Raw genomic sequence first — 18,688 nt, forward strand, 5'->3', positions numbered from 1 at the left:
ATGCCACAGTCGGGCGTCTGAGCGACACCACATAAAGGGCTTTAAAAGAAATGCCACAGTCGGGCGTCTGAGCGACACCGCATAAAGGGCTTTAAAAGAAATGCCACAGTCGGGCGTCTGAGCGACACCACATAAAGGGCTTTAAAAGAGATGCCACAGTCAGGCGTCTGAGCGACACCACATAAAGGGCTTTAAAAGAAACAAAAATAGTGAATATCCCGGAGGTAGAACCATCCCAGAGATACTCGATAATAACAATAATAACACGGGTTAGTCAACAATGACAATAATCATAATTATCACAAGTCACAGGTAGTAATTCCAGTTCTAGTTCAACAGTTTCACCTCCGAAGACCGACACTAAGACCGACACTTGACCCATCCCAGACTGTAGTCCTTAACCATGGACACGACTATTCGAATAGGTTTTAATCTCCGCAGAGGGTGTACTCTTTACCCACGAGTAACGAATTCTTTTAGCCCATCGGGACTAATTCCGTCTACGGTCTTTTTGTCGAAAACACACCTAACTTGCACACACACCAGCTTAACTCACATGTGTCTGGAATCACCCACGACACCTGTCAAGCAAAACTCTAAGTGGGGAGGCTACAACCTCGACGTAACATGGGATTACAAAATTGATACCGCGCGCAAAACTGGGGAAGCTACCCCCTTCGGCTACAACCAAAACACCCATGCTCCCAAACCCGGTGGCATGACTACCGGATGCCTCCAGTATCTTCCACCACGGCCTCTCTGTACGGTGTGTGCTAGGAAAGGGGTTGACAACTTACTGAACCGTACTCTACTTATCGTAGAGACGAGTGGTAGTACAAAGCAAGTATGGGGGTTACTGGCACAAGACTCGATCTACGGTCGACTCAGGAGGTTTTAATGTATCCTGCATGATTAGCATAACAATGTATATATTTCAAACAACAGGTAGAAACATCACGCGACATATCCCTCATGCCATACCGGACACGACCGTCTCGACGGAGTATTAGGGACAAGACCGTGTCTACCCAAGACAGAGGCCTTCCCGGCTTCCCTTCCGGTATGCATGAAAGACGTATGACGGTGATTTCCATCACAAATCATCTCAACTACATTAGCATAAACTCATTAAAATGCACTCATGAGTAGGATCACTTCCTCACATAAAATGACGTATGCTCGCGTCGCGGTGGTTTTGTCACTGATTCAAACAACACACACATAAATTTCACGAGGGTTCATAATGCTTGCCTTCAGGTTATGGGAAAGAAGGGTGCATCCAAAACATCTTGAAATCTTCGAAAAATCCTATTTAAAAGAATATATATGAATTAACACACAAAAACAAAACAGCACAAAAACTTGTCTTGAAATTTTTTCAAATAAATCTTAAAATAAACTAGGCATTATTTGAAAGAGGTAGGAAAAAGAATCAATTCATTTGGAGTTGTATTTAAAAAGTTACAGCCGGTCAAAGTTTGGCCAAAACTCTGATATTTAAATAAAAACAGAAAAAGAAAACATTTCGAAATATACGTACACGTCGAAGGCGCATTTTGAAAATGCGCTTCCACTTATCCAGCGTGGACTGCGCTTGAGTCACTGCCAGTGGGTCCAGGGGGCCCCACTGGTCAGGTTTGACCAGTCTCCATCCCACTCCTTCCTCCGGCCGAACAGAGGCGGGGACTCCGGTGGTCGTCGCCGGCGTTTGGCGGCTTCTCGCGGGCCCCCGAGGGTGGGGATGGATCCGCTAGACTGGGGCGGTCCTCCCGGTGGTCGCTGGGTCGGCGGGGACGGCGTGAGCTGCCGGCGGCGAGCTTCGCGGCGGAGGAGGCTTCGGGGACAAAGTGATTTTTGGGCCACGGTGGCTCCCGATAAAAATGGAGTAGGGGGACGGGCTCACGGGAGGAAAAGAAAGCTCTTGGTGGAGAGAGTGGAGAGGGGGAGGCTTTGGTGGTGCCGGAGTGGCCTGGTTAGTGACGGCGGCTGGAGTTGCCGGAGAGGAAGGAGACGATCCTCTCCCATCGATTGACGGCTAAGGGGGCACGAGTGGGACGGTGTGAGGTTGCCTTCGTGTGGGTTTGAGCTCGGGGCCTCTTATATAGGTGATGGAGGTCGGTTTGCGGCGGTCGTGGATAAGCTTGTCGGCGACCGCCATTCTGTAGCTAGGGCGACGTGGCGGCGACACGCGCTAGAGGACGGAGCTATGGATGAGCATGCACTGCTCCAGGAGGCAGGTGGCACGTGCTTCTGGTTTGGGCGGCGCCGACACGGCCGGGCTTGCAAGCGTCCGCTAGCTAGCCGCCACGGCCGTCCTGACGGTGGCGCTGTGGGGTGCAAGGTTGGTCGGGATGGTGTGGCGGTGCAGGGGAACACAGAGTGTTGGCTGGGACCGGTCACAGGCCGGATTGAGTGCGGGGCGTGACGCAGCGGCTCGGGCGCTCGTGGGTGCCAAACGCACGCTCTGGGCGCGCCCAGAGCACGCCCGGGACATGCTCGACGAAATGACAAGGCAGCCTAGAGGTCGCGGTTGAAGCTGGCAAGAAACAGGACTAGTCTACGGTTAGCAAGGGACTAAAGGGACATGGTGGCTTGGTCAGGGGTTTAAGTTTACTATGTAAACTTGAAGTCATGCCAAATCTGGTTGTGCACTCAGGGTGTTTGACAAAATGCCAAAGGCACCTAGGTAGTTCTTGGAGTGGCCAAAATCTCCAGATCTGTGTCTCTGTGGATGTAAGAGAGGGTGGTGAAGTTGGTTTGCAAAAAGGAGAAACTTGCTAGTGCAAGTTTTGCAAAACCACACTTCTGGACAGGGAGTAGATGGCATCATTACATGGACCAAAAATGTTCCAAAGAGTGCATGCTCCTGGACTTAGGGGTTTTGCAGGGTTGGCTACAAGCATGAGAAAGCACAAGGTCACTTGAGCAAGGAAGGATGGGGTTGCAGTAGAAAACACAAGTCTGGTCTAGAATGAATAAGAGGTTGATGACTCAAATTTCCAAATGATATCACTATGTTTTTGCATAAAGTTGGATGGCATGCTACTACTGATATCCCATAATTTTGGTGGAGGCTCTAGGGAAATATTTAAATGGGTTGTAGTGCAAAAATGCCCACTGGACCAGAGAAGAAAAACATGTGTAACACTCAAGATAAGCAATGAAATAATTTTTTTTATTACACCAAAGTGATCTGGGGGCATCACATGACATCTCCAAATTTTGGTTGGAAAATTAGTTAAATTTATCCACAGGTTGCAGTACAAACAGAGCTCCAAAATTTAAAACAAGCCATTTTAATGATTAAAGCTCAGGGTGAAATAATTTAATAAGTAAATCTACTGATTAAGAAATTGTTATACAGAGAGCATAAAAGTTTAATATTTTGGAAAGTTCCACTTGAAAAAATAATCATCCTCAAAATTAAAAGAGATGCTCTGAACTACACAGAAAATAATCTAGAAAGAAAAATTTTAAAACTCCTGGCAAAATTTTAATATCAAAACTTGGTTAAACTTTTGGGGTGTTACACTTGCTGCCCCTGTTGTCACTAGGAAAGGACACCGCAAGATTGAATCCAAAGCTAAGCACTTCTCCCATTGCAAGAAAGATCAATCTAGTAGGACAAACCAAAGTGATAATTCAAAGAGACTTGCAAAGATAACTTAATCACACATAAAAGAATTTAGAGGAGATTCAAATATTTCTCATAGATAAACTTGATCATAAACCCACAATTCATCGGATCTCGACAAACACACCACAAAAAGAGTTACATCGAATAGATCTCCAAGAAGATCGAGGATAACTTTGTATTGAGATTCAAAGAGAGAGAAGAAGCCATCTAGCTAATAACTATGGACCCGAAGGTCTGTGGTAAACTACTCACAACTCATCGGAGAGGCCTTGGAGATGATGTATAGGTCCTCCGTGGTCGATTCCCCCTCCGGCGGAGCGCCGACGAAGGCTCCAAGATGGGATCTCACGGATACAGAAGGTTGCGGCGGTGGAATTAGGTTTTCGTGGTCGCTTCTGATGTTTTCAGGGTACGGGAGTATATATAGGTGAAGGAGGTAGGTCGGTTGACACACGAGGGGGCCACGAGGGTGGAGGGCGCGACCACCCCCAGGGGGCATGCCGGGCACCCTTGTGGCCGCCTCGTTTGTTGCTTGACGTCCACTCCAAGTCTCCTGGTTGGTATTTGTTCCAAAAATATCGCTCCCGAAGGTTTCATCCTGTTTGGACTCCGTTTGATATTCCTTTTCTTTGAAACACTGAAATAGGCAAAAGAACAGCAATTCGGGCTGGGCCTCCGGTTAGTAGGTTAGTCCAAAAAATGATATAAAAGTGTAGAGTAAAGCCCATAAACATCCAAAACAGGTAATATAATAGCATGGAACAATCAAAAATTATATATATGTTGGAGACGTATCATGTTCTGAGGCCATATCTGCATATGCTAGGCTCGTCAAGTTTAACTCGAGTATTCTGCGTGTGCAAAACTGGCTTGCACCAGTTGTATGTGAACGTAGTGCTTCTCACACCCGATCATCACGTGGTGTCTCAGCATGACGAACTGTAGCAACGGTGCATACTCAGGGAGAAGACTTATACCTTGAAATTTAGTAAGGGATCATCTTATAGTGCTACCACCGTACTAAGCAAAATAAGCTGAATAAAGGATAAACATCACATGCAATCAAAATATGTGACAGGATATGGCCATCATCATCTTGTGCTCATGATCTCCATCACCGAAGCATCGTCATGATCTCCATTATCACCGGTGCGACACTTTGATCTCCATCGTAGCATCGTTGTCGTCTCGCCAACTATTGTAACTACGACTATCGTTACCACTGCTATGTCTTGAGCTTGCGTTGGTTTTCCTTGAAGAGGAAAGGGTGATGCAGTAATAGTAGCGTAAGTATTTCCCTCAGTTTTTGATAACCAAGGTATCAATCCAGTAGGAGGCTCCTCAAAAGTCCCACGCACCTACACAAACAAATAAAGAACTCGCAACCAACGCAATAAAGGGGTTGTCAATCTCTTCACGGCCACTTGCGAAAGTGAGATCTAATAGAGATAATATGATAAGATAAATATATTTTTGGTATTTTATAATACAGATGCGAAAATTAAAGATGTAAATAAAAGTAGATTGAAAGCTTATATGATAAAAGATAGACCCGGGGGCCATAGGTTTCACTAGTGGCTTCTCTCAAGATAGCATAAGTATTACGGTGGGTGAACAAATTACTGTCGAGCAATTGATAGAAAAGCGAATAATTATGAGATTATCTAGGCATGATCATGTATATAGGCATCATGTTCGCGACAAGTAGACCGACTCCTGCCTGCATCTACTACTATTACTCCACACATCGACCGCTATCCAGCATGTACCTAGAGTATTAAGTTCATAAGAATAGATTAACGCATTAAGAAAGATGACATGATGTAGAGGGATAAAATCATGCAATATGATATAAACCCCATCTTTTATCCTTGATGGCAACAATACAATACGTGCCTTGCAACCCTTTCTGTCACTGGGTAAGGACACCGCAAGATTGAACCCAAAGCTAAGCACTTCTCCCATGGCAAGAAAGATCAATCTAGTAGGCCAAACCAAATTTATAATTCAAAGTTACTTGCAAAGATAACTCAATCATACGTAAAAGAATTCAGAGAAGATTCAAATATTTCTCATAGATAAAATTGATCATAAACCCACAATTCATCGGATCTCGACAAACACACCACAAAAAGAGTTTACATCGAATAGATCTCCACAAGAGAGAAGGAGAACATTGTATTGAGATCCAAAAATAGAGAAGAAGCCATCTAGCTAATAACTATGGACCCGAAGGTCTATGGTAAACTACTCACAACTCATCGGAAGGGCTATGGTGTTGATGTAGAAGCCCTCTGTGGTCGATTCCTCCTCCGGTGGAGCGTCGACGAAGGCTCCAAGATGGGATCTTGCGGATATAGAAGGTTACGACGATGGAAATTGTGTTTCTGTTGCTCCCTGGATGTTTTCAGGGTACGTAGGTATATATAGGAGGAAGAAGTACGTCGGTGGCCGCTCGAGGGGCCCAGGAGACAGGGGCGCGCCCAGGAGGGGTGGGCGCGCCCTGCTATCTCCTGGCTGCCTCGATTTCTTCTTGACTTGCACTCCAAGTCCTCTGGATCATGTTCGTTCCAAAAATCACGCTCCCGAAGGTTTCATTCCATTTGGACTCCGTTTGATATTCCTTTTCTTCGAAATACTGAAATAGGCAAAAAAAATAGCAATAAGGGCTGGGCCTCCGGTTAGTAGGTTAGTTCCAAAAATGATATAAATGTGTAAAATAAAGCCCATAAACATCCAAAAGGGGTAATATAATAGCATGGAACAATCAAAAATTATAGATACGTTGGAGACGCATCAAGCATCCCCAAGCTTAATTCCTGCTCGTCCTCGAGTTGGTAAATGATAAAAACGGAATTTTTTATGTGCAATGCTACCTAGCATAATTCTGAATGTAATTTTCTTTATTGTGGCATGATTTTTCAGATCCAAATGATTCAGGATAAAAGCTTATAAAACATAAAGATAATAATACTTTGAAGCATACTAACAAATAATCATGTCCTATCAAAATAGCATAGCCAAAGAAAGCTTATCCCTACAAAATCATATAGTTAGGCCATGCTTCATTTTCATTACACAAAATACTCCCATCATGTACAACCCCGATGACGAGCCGAGCAATTGGTTCATACTTTTTAATGCGCTTCAACTTTTTTCAACTCTTACACAATACATGAGCGCAAGCCATGGACATAGCACTATGGTGGTATATGGTGGTGGTTGTAAGAACAAAAAGGGAGAAGCTAGTCTCACATCAACTAGGCGTATCAACGGGCTATGGAGATGCCCATTAATAGATATCAATGTGAGTGAGTAGGGATTGCCATGCAATGGATGCACTAGAGCTATAAATATATGAAAGCTCAACAAAAGAAACTAAGTGGGTGTGCATCCAACTCGCTTGCTCATGAAGACCTAGGGCATTTTGAGGAAGCCCATGATTCAAATATACAAGCCAAGTTCTATAATGAAAGTGACAACATAGGAGACTCTCTATTATGAAGATCATGGTGCTACTTTGAAGCACAAGTGTGGAAAAGAGATAGTAGCAATTGTCCCTTCTCTCTTTTTCTCTCATTTTTTTCTTTTTTATTTTTTTTCTTTTTCTCTTTTTTCTTTGGCATTTCTTTTCTTTTGCTTTTTGGCCTTTCTATTTTTTCTTTTCTTTTTGTAAAGTCCCAAGTCTCATCCCGACTTGTGGGGGAATCATAGTCTTCATGATCCTTTCCTCACTGGGACAATGCTCTAATAATGAAAATCATCACACTTTTATTTATTTACAACTCAAGAATTACATCTCAAAGCTAGAACAAGATATGACTCTATATGAATGCCTCCGGCGGTGTACCGGGATATGCAATGAATCAAGAGCGACATGTATGCAAATTATGAAGGTGGCTTTTCCACAAATACGATGTCAACTACATGATCATGCAAAGAGCAATATTATAATGATGGTGCGTGTCATAATAAACGGAATGGTGGAAAGTTGCATGGCAATATATCTCAGAATGGCTATGGAAATGCCATAATAGGTAGGTATGGTGGCTGTTTTGAGGAAGGTAAATAATGGGTGCATGCTACCGGCGAAAGTTGCGTGGTATAATAGATGCTAGCTAAGTGGAAGGATGAGTGTGCGTATATCCATGGACTCACATTAGTCATAAAGAACTCATATACTTATTGCAAAAGTCTACTTAGCCCTCGAAGGAAAGTACTACTACGCATGCCCCTAGAGGGATAGATTGGTAGAAAAAGACCATCGCTTGTCCCCGACTGCCACTCATAAGGAAGACACTCAAAAGAGCACCTCATGCAACAAATTTGTCACGTAACTTTTACCATACATCCATGCTATGGGACTTGCCAACTTCAACAAAAGTAATTTCCCAATTTCATAATTACCCACTAGCATGACTCTAACATTACTACCTTTATATCTCAAAACAATTATCAAGCATCAAATTGATCCTAGTGTTTAATTCACTTTCTATGATAGTTTTTATTACACCCAACTTGGATGCTCATCATTCTAGGACCAAATTCATAACCATAGCAAATACCATGCTGTTCTAAGATACTCTAAAAATAATATAAGTGAAGCATGGGAGACTACCAATTTCTATAAAATTAAGCCACCGTCGTGCTCTAAAAGATATAAGTGAAGCACTAGAGCAAAAACTATTTAGCTCAAAAGATATACGTGAAGCACATAGAGTATTCTCATAAATTCTAATCAAGTAGGCTTCTCCCCAAAAGGTGTGTATAGAAAGGATCATTGTGGTAAACTAAAAATAAAATACTAATATAATACACTATGCTCCAAGCAAAACACATATCATGTGGCGGATACAAATATAGCTCCAAGTAAAGTTACCAATGAACGAAGACGAAAGAGGGGATGCCTTCCGGGGGCATCCCCCAGCTTAGGCTTTTGGCTATTCTTGAATATCTTGGGGTGCCTTGGGCATCCCCAAGCTTAGGCTTTTGCCACTCCTTATTCCATAGTCCATCAAAGCTTTACCCAAAACTTGAATACTTCACAACACAAAACTCAACAGGAAATCTCATAAGCTCCGTTAGTGAAAGAAAACAAAACCACCACATAAGGTACTGTAATGAACTCATTATTTATTCATATTGGTGTTAAACCTACTGTATTCCAAGTTCTCTATGGTTCATACCACTTAATACTAGCCATAGATGCATCAAAATAAGCAAACAACACACGAAAAACAGAATCTGTCAAAAAACAGAACAGTCTATAGCAATCTGTAACTAACGAAAACTTCTGGAACTCTAAAAATCCTACCTAAATAGTAAGTCCTGGGAAATTTGTTTATTGATCAGAAGAAAAAAGAATCAATGTAAAAGCACGTTTCTGTGATTTATTGAAGTTTTTCTCGTGAGCGCAAAGTTTCTGTTTTTCAGCAGAATCAAATCAACTATCATCATAGGTTATCCTATAGGTTCTACTTGGCATAAAAACTAATTAAAGCATAAAAACACATCTAAACAGAAGGTAGATGCAAAATTTATTACTAAACAGAAACAAAAACAAAAAACATAAAGAAAATTGGGTTGCCTCCCAACTAGCGCTATCGTTTAACGCCCCTAGCTAGGCATAAAAGCGAAGATAGATCTAAGTAGTGCCATCTTTGGCACTTGATTCATAGGTAGCTCGCATGATAGATTCATAAGGTAATTTGACTTTCTTTCTTGGAAAGTGCTCCATACCTTTCTTTAATGGAAATTGGAATCTAATACTCCATTCCTTCATATCAATAATCGCACCAATCGTTCTAAGGAAAGGTCTACCAATAATAATAGGGCAAGAAAGATTGCAATCTATATCAAGAACGATAAAATCTACGGGAACCAAATTTCTATTTGCAACAATGATAACATCATTAATCCTTCCCATTGGATTTTTAATGGTGGAATTCGCAAGGTGCAAATTGAAAGAGCAATCATCAAGATCATGGAAACCTAGAATATCACATAAAGTTTTCGGAATCGTGGAAACACTAGCACCCAAATCACACAAAGCAAAACACTCATGATCTTTAATTTTAATCTTTATAGTAGGTTCCCACTCATCATTAAGTTTTCTAGGTATGGAAACTTCCAAATTAAGTTTTTCATCAAAAGATTGCATCAAGGCATCAACGATATGTTTGGTAAAAGCTTTATTTTGACTATAAGCATGATGAGAATTAACAACAGATTGCAACAAGGAAATACAACTTTCTAAAGAACAATTATCATAATCAAATTCCTTGAAATCCGAGATAGTGGGTTCATTGCTATTTAAAGTAATGACCTCTCCAATCCCACTTTTACCAAATTTAGCATCAAGATCTAAAAACTCCGAATTCTTGGGACGCCTCCTAAATAAAGGTGACTCATCTCTAGTCCCATTATTATCAAGATTCATATTGCAAAACAAAGATCTAATAGGAGACACATCAATAACTTTAAGATCTTCATCATTATTTTCATCTAACTTTTCTGGTTTGGCAGCCATCTTATTGACTAAGGTGGCTTCCTTATCAGAAATTTGGGCTATAGCCTTCTCAAGCCGGGTAATTTGAGAGTTCACACCATAAAATTCTTAATCCATATCATCAAGCTCCTTGTTCATAAACCCCAAAAAACCTTTTTGTTCTTTAAGCTCTTTTCTGAAGAAATTATTATGCTCAATTTGCAAATTCATAAAGCTTCTAATATTTGATTCAATCTCTTCCAACCTTCTAAGAAGGAGGTCGGTACTCTTAGGCAAAGCCATAAGGACAAACAGGCACAGAAGCAACAGAAAAAGGCAAGCGAAAAAGAGGGGAGAAGATTGGTAAAGAGAGGGCGAATAAAATGGCAAGGGTGAAGTGGGGGAGAGGAAAACGAGAGGCAAATGGCAAATAATGTAAATGCGAGGGACATGAGTTTGTGATGGGTACTTGGTATGTCTTGACTTGAGCGAAGACCTCCCCGGCAACGGCGTCAGAAATCCTTCTTGCTACGTCTTGAGCTTGTGTTGGTTTTCCTTGAAGAGGAAAGGGTGATGCAGCAATAGTAGCATAAGTATTTCCCTCAATTTTTGAGAACCAAGGTATCAATCCAGTAGGAGGCTCCTCAAAAGTCCCACGCACCTACACAAACAAACAAAGAATTGCAACCAACGAAATAAAGGGGTTGTCAATCCCTTCACGGCCACTTGCAAAAGTGAGATCTAATAGAGATAATATGATAAGATAAATATTTTCTTGGTATTTTATAATATAGATGTGAAAAGTAAAGATGCAAATAAAAGTAGATTGAAAGCTTATATGATAAAAGATAGACCCGAGGGCCATAGGTTTCACTAGTGGCTTCTCTCAAGATAGCATAAGTATTACGGTGGGTGAACAAATTACTGTCGAGCAATTGATAGAAAAGCGAATAATTATGAGATTATCTAGGCATGATCATGTATATAGGCATCACGTTCGCGACAAGTAGACCGACTCCTGCCTGCATCTACTACTATTACTCCACACATCGACCTCTATCCAGCATGCATCTAGAGTATTAAGTTCATAAGAACAGAGTAACGCATTAAGAAAGATGGCATGATGTAGAGGGATAAACTCAAGCAATATGATATAAACCCCATCTTTTTATCCTCGATGGCAACAATACAATACGTGCCTTGCAACCCTTTCTGTCACTGGGTAAGGACACCGCAAGATTGAACCCAAAGCTAAGCACTTCTCCCATGGCAAGAAAGATCAATCTAGTAGGCCAAACCAAACTGATAATTCAAAGAGACTTGCAAAGATAACTCAATCATACATAAAAGAATTCAGAGAAGATTCAAATATTTCTCATAGATAAACTTGATCATAAACCCACAATTCATCGGATCTCGACAAACACACCGCAAAAAGAGTTTACATCAAATAGATCTCCACAAGAGAGGGGGAGAACATTGTATTGAGATCCAAAAAGAGAGAAGAAGCCATCTAGCTAATAACTATGGACCCGAATATCTATGGTAAACTACTCACTACTCATCGGAAGGGCTATGGTGTTGATGTAGAAGCCCTCCATGGTCGATTCCCCCTCCGGCGGAGTGCCGACGAACGCTCCAAGATGGGATCTCGCGGATACAGAAGGTTACGGCGGTGAAAATTCTGTTTCGGTTGCTCCCTGGATGTTTTCGGGGTACGTAGGTATATATAGGAGGAAGAATTACGTCGGTGGATGCTCGAGGGGCCCAGGAGACATGGGGCGCGCCCAGGAGGGGTGGGCGCGCCCTTCTATCTCCTAGCCGCCTCGATTGCTTCTTGACTTGCACTCCAAGTCCTCTGGATCACGTTCGTTCCAAAAATCACGCTCCCGAAGGTTTCATTCCGTTTGGACTCTGTTTGATATTCCTTTTCTTCGAAATACTGAAATAGGCAAAAAAACAGCAATACTGGCTGGGCCTCCGGTTAGTAGGTTAGTCCCAAAAATGATATAAATGTGTAAAATAAAGCCATAAACATCCAAAAGGGGTAATATAATAGCATGGAACAATAAAAAATTATAGATACGTTGGAGACGGATCAACCGCTTAGTGATAAAGTAAAACAATTACATGGCGATTGCATTGCATACAATAAAGCGACAACCATATGGCTCCTGCTAGTTGCCGATAACTTTGTTACAAAACATTATCATCTCATACAACAAATTATATCACATCATGCCTTGACCATATCACATGACAACAAGCCATGCAGAAACAAGTTAGACATGCTCTACTTTGTTGTTGCAAGTTTTACGTGGCTGCTACGGGCTTCTAGCAAGAACCGTTCTTACCTACGCATCAAAACCACAACGGTTTTTTGTCAAGTGTGTTGTTTTAACCTTCAATAAGGATCGGGCATAGCCACACTCGATTCAACTAAAGTTGGAGAAACAGACACTCACTACCACCTGTGTGCGAAGCACGTCGGTAGAACCAGTCTCGCGTATGCGTACGTGTAATGTCAGTCTGAGCTGCTTCATCAAACAATACCGCCGAATCAAAGTATGACATGCTGGTAAGCAATATGATTATTATCGCCCACAACTCTTTGTGTTCTACTCGTCCATATAACATCTACGCATAGACCTGGCTCGGATGCCACTGTTGGGGAACGCGGTAATTTCAAAAAAATTCCTATGATCACGCAAGATCTATCTAGGTGATGCGTAGCAACGAGAGGGGAGAGTGTTGTCTATGTACCCTCGTAGACCGAAAGCGGAAGCGTTATGACAATGCGGTTGATGTAGTCGTACTTCTTCACAATCCGACTGATCCTAGCACCGAAGGTATGGCACCTCCGCGATCTGCACACATTCAGCTCGGTGACGTCCCACGAAGTCTAGATCTAGTTGAGGTCGAGGGAGAGTTTCGTCAGCACGACGGTGTGGTGACGGTGATGATGAAGTTAGCGACGGAGAGCTTCACCTAAGCACTACAACGATATGACCGAGGTGGAAATCTTTGGAGGGGGCATCGCACACGGCTAAAAGATCAACTTGTGTGTCTATGGGGTGCCCCCTCCCCCGTATATAAAGGAGGGGAGGGGAGGCCGACCAGCCCTCCTTGGCGTGCCCCCAAGAGGGGAATCCTACTAGGACTCCAAGTCCTAGTAGGTTTCCACCTAAATGGAGAGAGGAGGGAGGAAGGAGAGGGAGAGGGGAAAGGAAAGGGGGGTGCCACCCCCCTTCCTTGTCCTATTCAGAATCAAGGGGGAGGGGGCGCATGGACTACCCTAGCCTCCCCTCTCTCTCCATTAAGACCCATCGAGGCCCATTAGTTCCCCCGGGGGTTCCGATAACCCTCCGGCACTCCGGTTTTATCCGAAACTTCTCTCGAACACTTCCGGTGTCCGAACATAGCCGTGCAATATATCAATCTTTATGTCTAGACCATTTCGGGAGTGCTCGTCATGTCCATGATCATATCCGGGACTCCAAACAACCTTTAGTACATCATATCACATAAACTCGAAATACCAATCGTCATCGAACGTTAAGCGTGCGGACCCTACGGGTTCGAGAACTATGTAGACATGACCGAGACACATCTCTGGTCAATAACCAATAGCGGAACCTGGATGCTCATATTGGTTCCTACATATTCTACGAAGATCTTTATCGGCCAAACAGCATAACAACATACGTTGTTCCCTTTGTCATCGGTATGTTACTTGCCCGAGATTCGATCGTCGGTATCGTCATACCTAGTTCAATCTCGTTACCGGAAAGTATCTTTACTCGTTCTGTAATACTTCATCCCGCAGCTAACTCATTAGTCACAATGCTTGCAAGGCTTATAGTGATGAGTATTACTGAGAGGGCCCAGAGATACCTCTCCGAAACACAGAGTGACAAATTCTAATCTCGATCTATGCCAACCCAACAAACACCTTCGGAGACACCTGTAGAGCACCTTTATAATCACCCATTTACACTGTGACATTTGGTAGCACACAAAGTGTTCCTCCGGTATTCGGGAGTTGCATAATCTCATAGTTTGAGGAACTTGTATAAGTCATTAAGAAAGCAGTAGCAATGAAACTGACACGATCATAATGCTAAGCTAACGGATGGGTCATGTCCATCACATCATTCTCCTAATGATGTGATCCTGTTCATCAAATGACAACACATGTCTATGGTTAGGAAACATAACCATCTTTGATCAATGAGCTAGTCAAGTAGAGGCATACTAGGGACTATATGTTTTGTCTATGTATTCACACATGTACTAAGTTTCCGGTTAATACAATTCTAGCATGAATAATAAACATTTATCATGAATTAAGGAAATAAATAATAACTTTATTATTGCCTCTAGGGCATATTTCCTTCAGTTCGTTCCTTCTGGATGACCGTACACCGGACGACCGACACTCTCGGACGTCCGCTCCGTGCGCGTCTTCCCTCACTTCTACTACAGTAGATCTCTGTTTTATCTGTCTGTCGGACGACCGGTGCTTGCCGGGTGTCCGGTCCAACTTTTCTGTTTGGACGTCCGGTACCTATCGGACGTCCGATGTCTGTGCAGCATAATGACCTCCAACGGCCACTTTTGCACTTAGACTATAAATATCCTCTTCCCACCCCATGGGGGAGTGGTCCAACACAGTGCAAAGATTCCAAGAACACCTTTCTCTCTCACTCTCTCTTGCTTCCACCAAATCCTAGATCCCAAGAGCATTTGTGCAGATTCTTGTGTGTTTTTCCAATCAAAAGATAGATCGTCTCTCTCTCCTCCTCTCAACCAAAGGAATTCGTGATTTGAGCAAGTTTTGAGCGGTTCCCTTGATCTTGTTACTCTTGGAGGTTGGAGACTCCTAGGCAGTAGGAGTCATTCGGAGAGGAATCGACCATTGTGATTACCCCCGGAAAGTTTGTGAGGGTTTGGATACCACCTAAAGGTCTACCACTAGTGGTTGGGAATCGCCTTCGTGGTGATATCTCAAAAAGAGAGAATAGGGTGAGCCTTCGTGGTAACACCCACCTCTCTAAACGGTGACGTAGCTTCGCTCCAAGGAAGTGAATATCGACATACATCCTCATCTATTGGAGCTGCGGTTATTTCTAACCCTAACTTCCTACTTGTGGTTACTTGTCTCTTAGTCTTTACTTATATTATATTGTGCTTGCTTACTCTCATACTTGTGTTACTTGCTTACCTTGCTTAGCTCTTAGCATTTTATTTGCAATTGTTAGGCTCACTTCCATATTCCGCATTATTGCCTAAAATTGCTAAGTAATAATTAAAATTTATAATTGTACCTATTCACCCCCCTCTAGGTCCATCTCGATCCTTTCAATTGGTATCAGAGCCTCTTGCTCTATTCTTGTGGCTTAACCGTCCTAGAGCTGGATGAACCCCGATGGGACTCCCCTTGTTGCAGATTCGAAGGATAAGGGCGAGGCTTCTACGGAAGCCAAGTCCTTTACTTCTGAGGATCTGGAATAGGTCCTTGCTAAGCAAAAGGAGGAGCATGATGCTTCTCTTGAGTCCTTGGTCCAAATGAGACTAGCCACATTAACCATGATGCTTGCACCACTTTCGGGTGGTGCGGCCTCGAGGCGAACTGTGCCTACTCCTTCACTTGGCCAACAACCTCCTAGTAATGATCAGTCTAGTGTTACTTGGCTTTATGCAAGACCTCAAATAGAGAAACCAAAGTATAACCCTCAAGGCAAACCTCCTTTGCTTGATGATACTACCAATTTTGCTTTGTGGAGAGTTGCTATGTAGGATAATATTCGATATGGTAATGATGAGATGTTGGATATCTTGGAGTATGGTTACCAAGTTGTTAACTCAAAGAATCTTACACCAAGAGAAATATATGACAAGAATCTCAATGACACCGCAACCATGTGCATAAGGAGAGGTATGACTGACAAGCAAACCATACATACACATCACAAGTGCCAAGGAATAATGGGACATCATTGTGAGGACCAAGAATGGTACCTCTACTCTCCAGCTTGCTCAATATGAAATTTCCAAGGGTCAATTGCAAAACTTTTGTATGGAGAAAGGTGAATCTCCCAAGCAGCTCCTTGAGCGTCTAATGACTCACCGCCGACATTGAGTCATGTGATTGTGACAAGACACAAGATGGATTCAACTTGACTAAACGATTTCAAGTGGACAAGTTACTTCATGCTCTTGCTCCATATCATCACCAAATGGTGTGGGGCATAAGGCAACATCATGGATTCAAGGAAATGACTCCGAATGGCATCATATCCACTTTCCAACTATTCGAAGAGTCAAAGGTAAATGCCACAAAACATCTTGCCATGCATGGTGCCTGAACATCAAAGATCAATCTTGCATTGAAGGCCAAGCATGTATGTGAAGAAGAGCAAAGTGAAGAAGAATATGATGATGATGATGAAGATGGTGATGAGATTGACTCCGATGAGAGCCCTTCATATGAAGACATTGCTCTCTTTGTCAATAAGTTTAGCGCGGGAAAATTCAAGGGAAGATTCCAGAAGAAGAAAGTGAGAAAATGCTATAACTGTGAAGAAACCAACCACTTCTCCAACGATTGCCCTTATGAGAAGAGAGAAGATAAACCAAGGTTTCCCAAGACCTTTCCCAAGAACAAGTTGCCAAAGCCTTTGAAGTCCAAGATCAAGAAGAGAGATGGGAAATCAATGGTTGCTCATGAAGAATCCGATCCGGATGATGTTAGTGGTATTGCCGGAGTTGCTCAAGATTCCCAAAACACCTTGAGGCTAGTTAACAAGAGTGGTGATGTTGTCACCTACAACTACATGAAAGACTACAAGGGCAACGCTCACAAGTGCCTAATGACAAAGGCCATGGTAGAAGATGAAGAGGGCCAAAACTCTCCTGACAAGGTCAAGGTAACCCCAGGGTCAAACCCTCCTATTTTCACTCCTTCTACTCCTTGTGATGAGTATCTTGATGCGGAGGATAATTATGATGATGATGATATAGATGATCCTATGCTTGCTAAACTAAATAAGTTCATGTACTCCCTCAAAGGAAAGAAGCTCACTATGTTTCATATGCTTATGGAGATGGTGAGTAAGCACACCATCACCATTAAGGAACTCGAAACCCTCATCACCGAGGAAAATAAAAAAAAATATGAAATCCTTGAGCGAAAAGTCCAATATGAGGAAGCACAAAATGATGAACTATGCTTGAAAATTGGTGCAAACATTGATGTTCATGATAAAGAACTTGCCTCCTTGAAAAAGGCTAAGGACTCTTGCGAGGAGTTGATGAATGATAAAAGTAAGCTTGTGAAATCTCATGCTTCTCTCTCGAAGGATTGTGAGCTTCTATCCATGTCTGCCAAGACTAAGGAAGAAGAGCTCACCCTTCTTACAAAGAGTTCTGAGACGCTCAAGCTTACTTATCTTGAAACTCTAGCCAAGGCTTACTCTTCTCCTATTATCAATGTTGATGCTTGTACTACTAACTCCAGTGGTGAACTAGCATCTATTCTTGAGGAAAACCACTTTCTAAAGGCACATCTCAAGAAAGGACTCATGACATGTGCTCAAGGACAAAAGAACCTTAATGAGGTATTGCGCCAACACAATGAGGTGTTTGCCAAGGAAGGGCTCAGGTTTGACCCAAGCGCAAGCAAGAAGAAGACGTCTTCTCAAAAGTGCACCACACCTCTTAAAGAAACATTTGTATGAGAAGGGCAGAAGGAGAAAGGTAAGGTTGTGAGTGGGAAGGCCACAAGGGGCATGCCCACTCTCAACAAGCCAAAAGAGTTCATGCCTCCATCCTATGTACTTCATAAAACTAAGGATGTAGAAGTTTATGCGAAATTTGTTGGTGCTCGTAATGCATTCTGGTTTTATGCTATTTGGGTCCCTAAGACCCTTGTGACTAACTTGAGAGGTCCCATTGCAAAATGGGTGCCTCTAACCAAGTCATAATTGTGTGTAGGTTGCTTTCTTTGGTGGAGTGAAATGGGTGATCGATAGTGGATGTACCAACCATATGACCGGAGATAGCAAATTACTTTACGATTTCATGGATGATATTCAACCATTTATGAGCATTTTGTTTGGTGGAGGATCAAAAGGATATGTACTTGGGTTGGGCAAGGTGGCTATCACAAATGACATGTCTCCTGCAAATTTCATGCTTGTCTAATCCCTTAAATACCAATTGCTTTCTGTTCATCAATTGGCTTCCGTTGGTTATGATACACTATTTGGACTAATAGATGTGAACATTTTTAAGAGAGATACTCTCGAAGTGTCCTTTGTTGGAGAGTTGGATGGCAAGTGCAACTTTTCTAATGGCCAAGGCCGACAAGGGGTGGCTATGGCATCTCCGGCTAGCCCATGTCAGCATGAGAAATCTTCAAGATCCCTTAAAGGGTAATCACATCCTTGGACTAACCAATGTCTCTTTGGAGAAAGATCGTGTGTGTAGTGCATGCATAGCCGGGAAGCAACATCAACCAAAGCATCCACCCAAGAATATTGTATCTACTTCAAGGCCTTTGG

The sequence above is a fragment of the Triticum dicoccoides genome, chromosome 1B (assembly GCF_002162155.2).
Source record: "Triticum dicoccoides isolate Atlit2015 ecotype Zavitan chromosome 1B, WEW_v2.0, whole genome shotgun sequence".
Taxonomy (NCBI): domain Eukaryota; kingdom Viridiplantae; phylum Streptophyta; class Magnoliopsida; order Poales; family Poaceae; genus Triticum; species Triticum dicoccoides.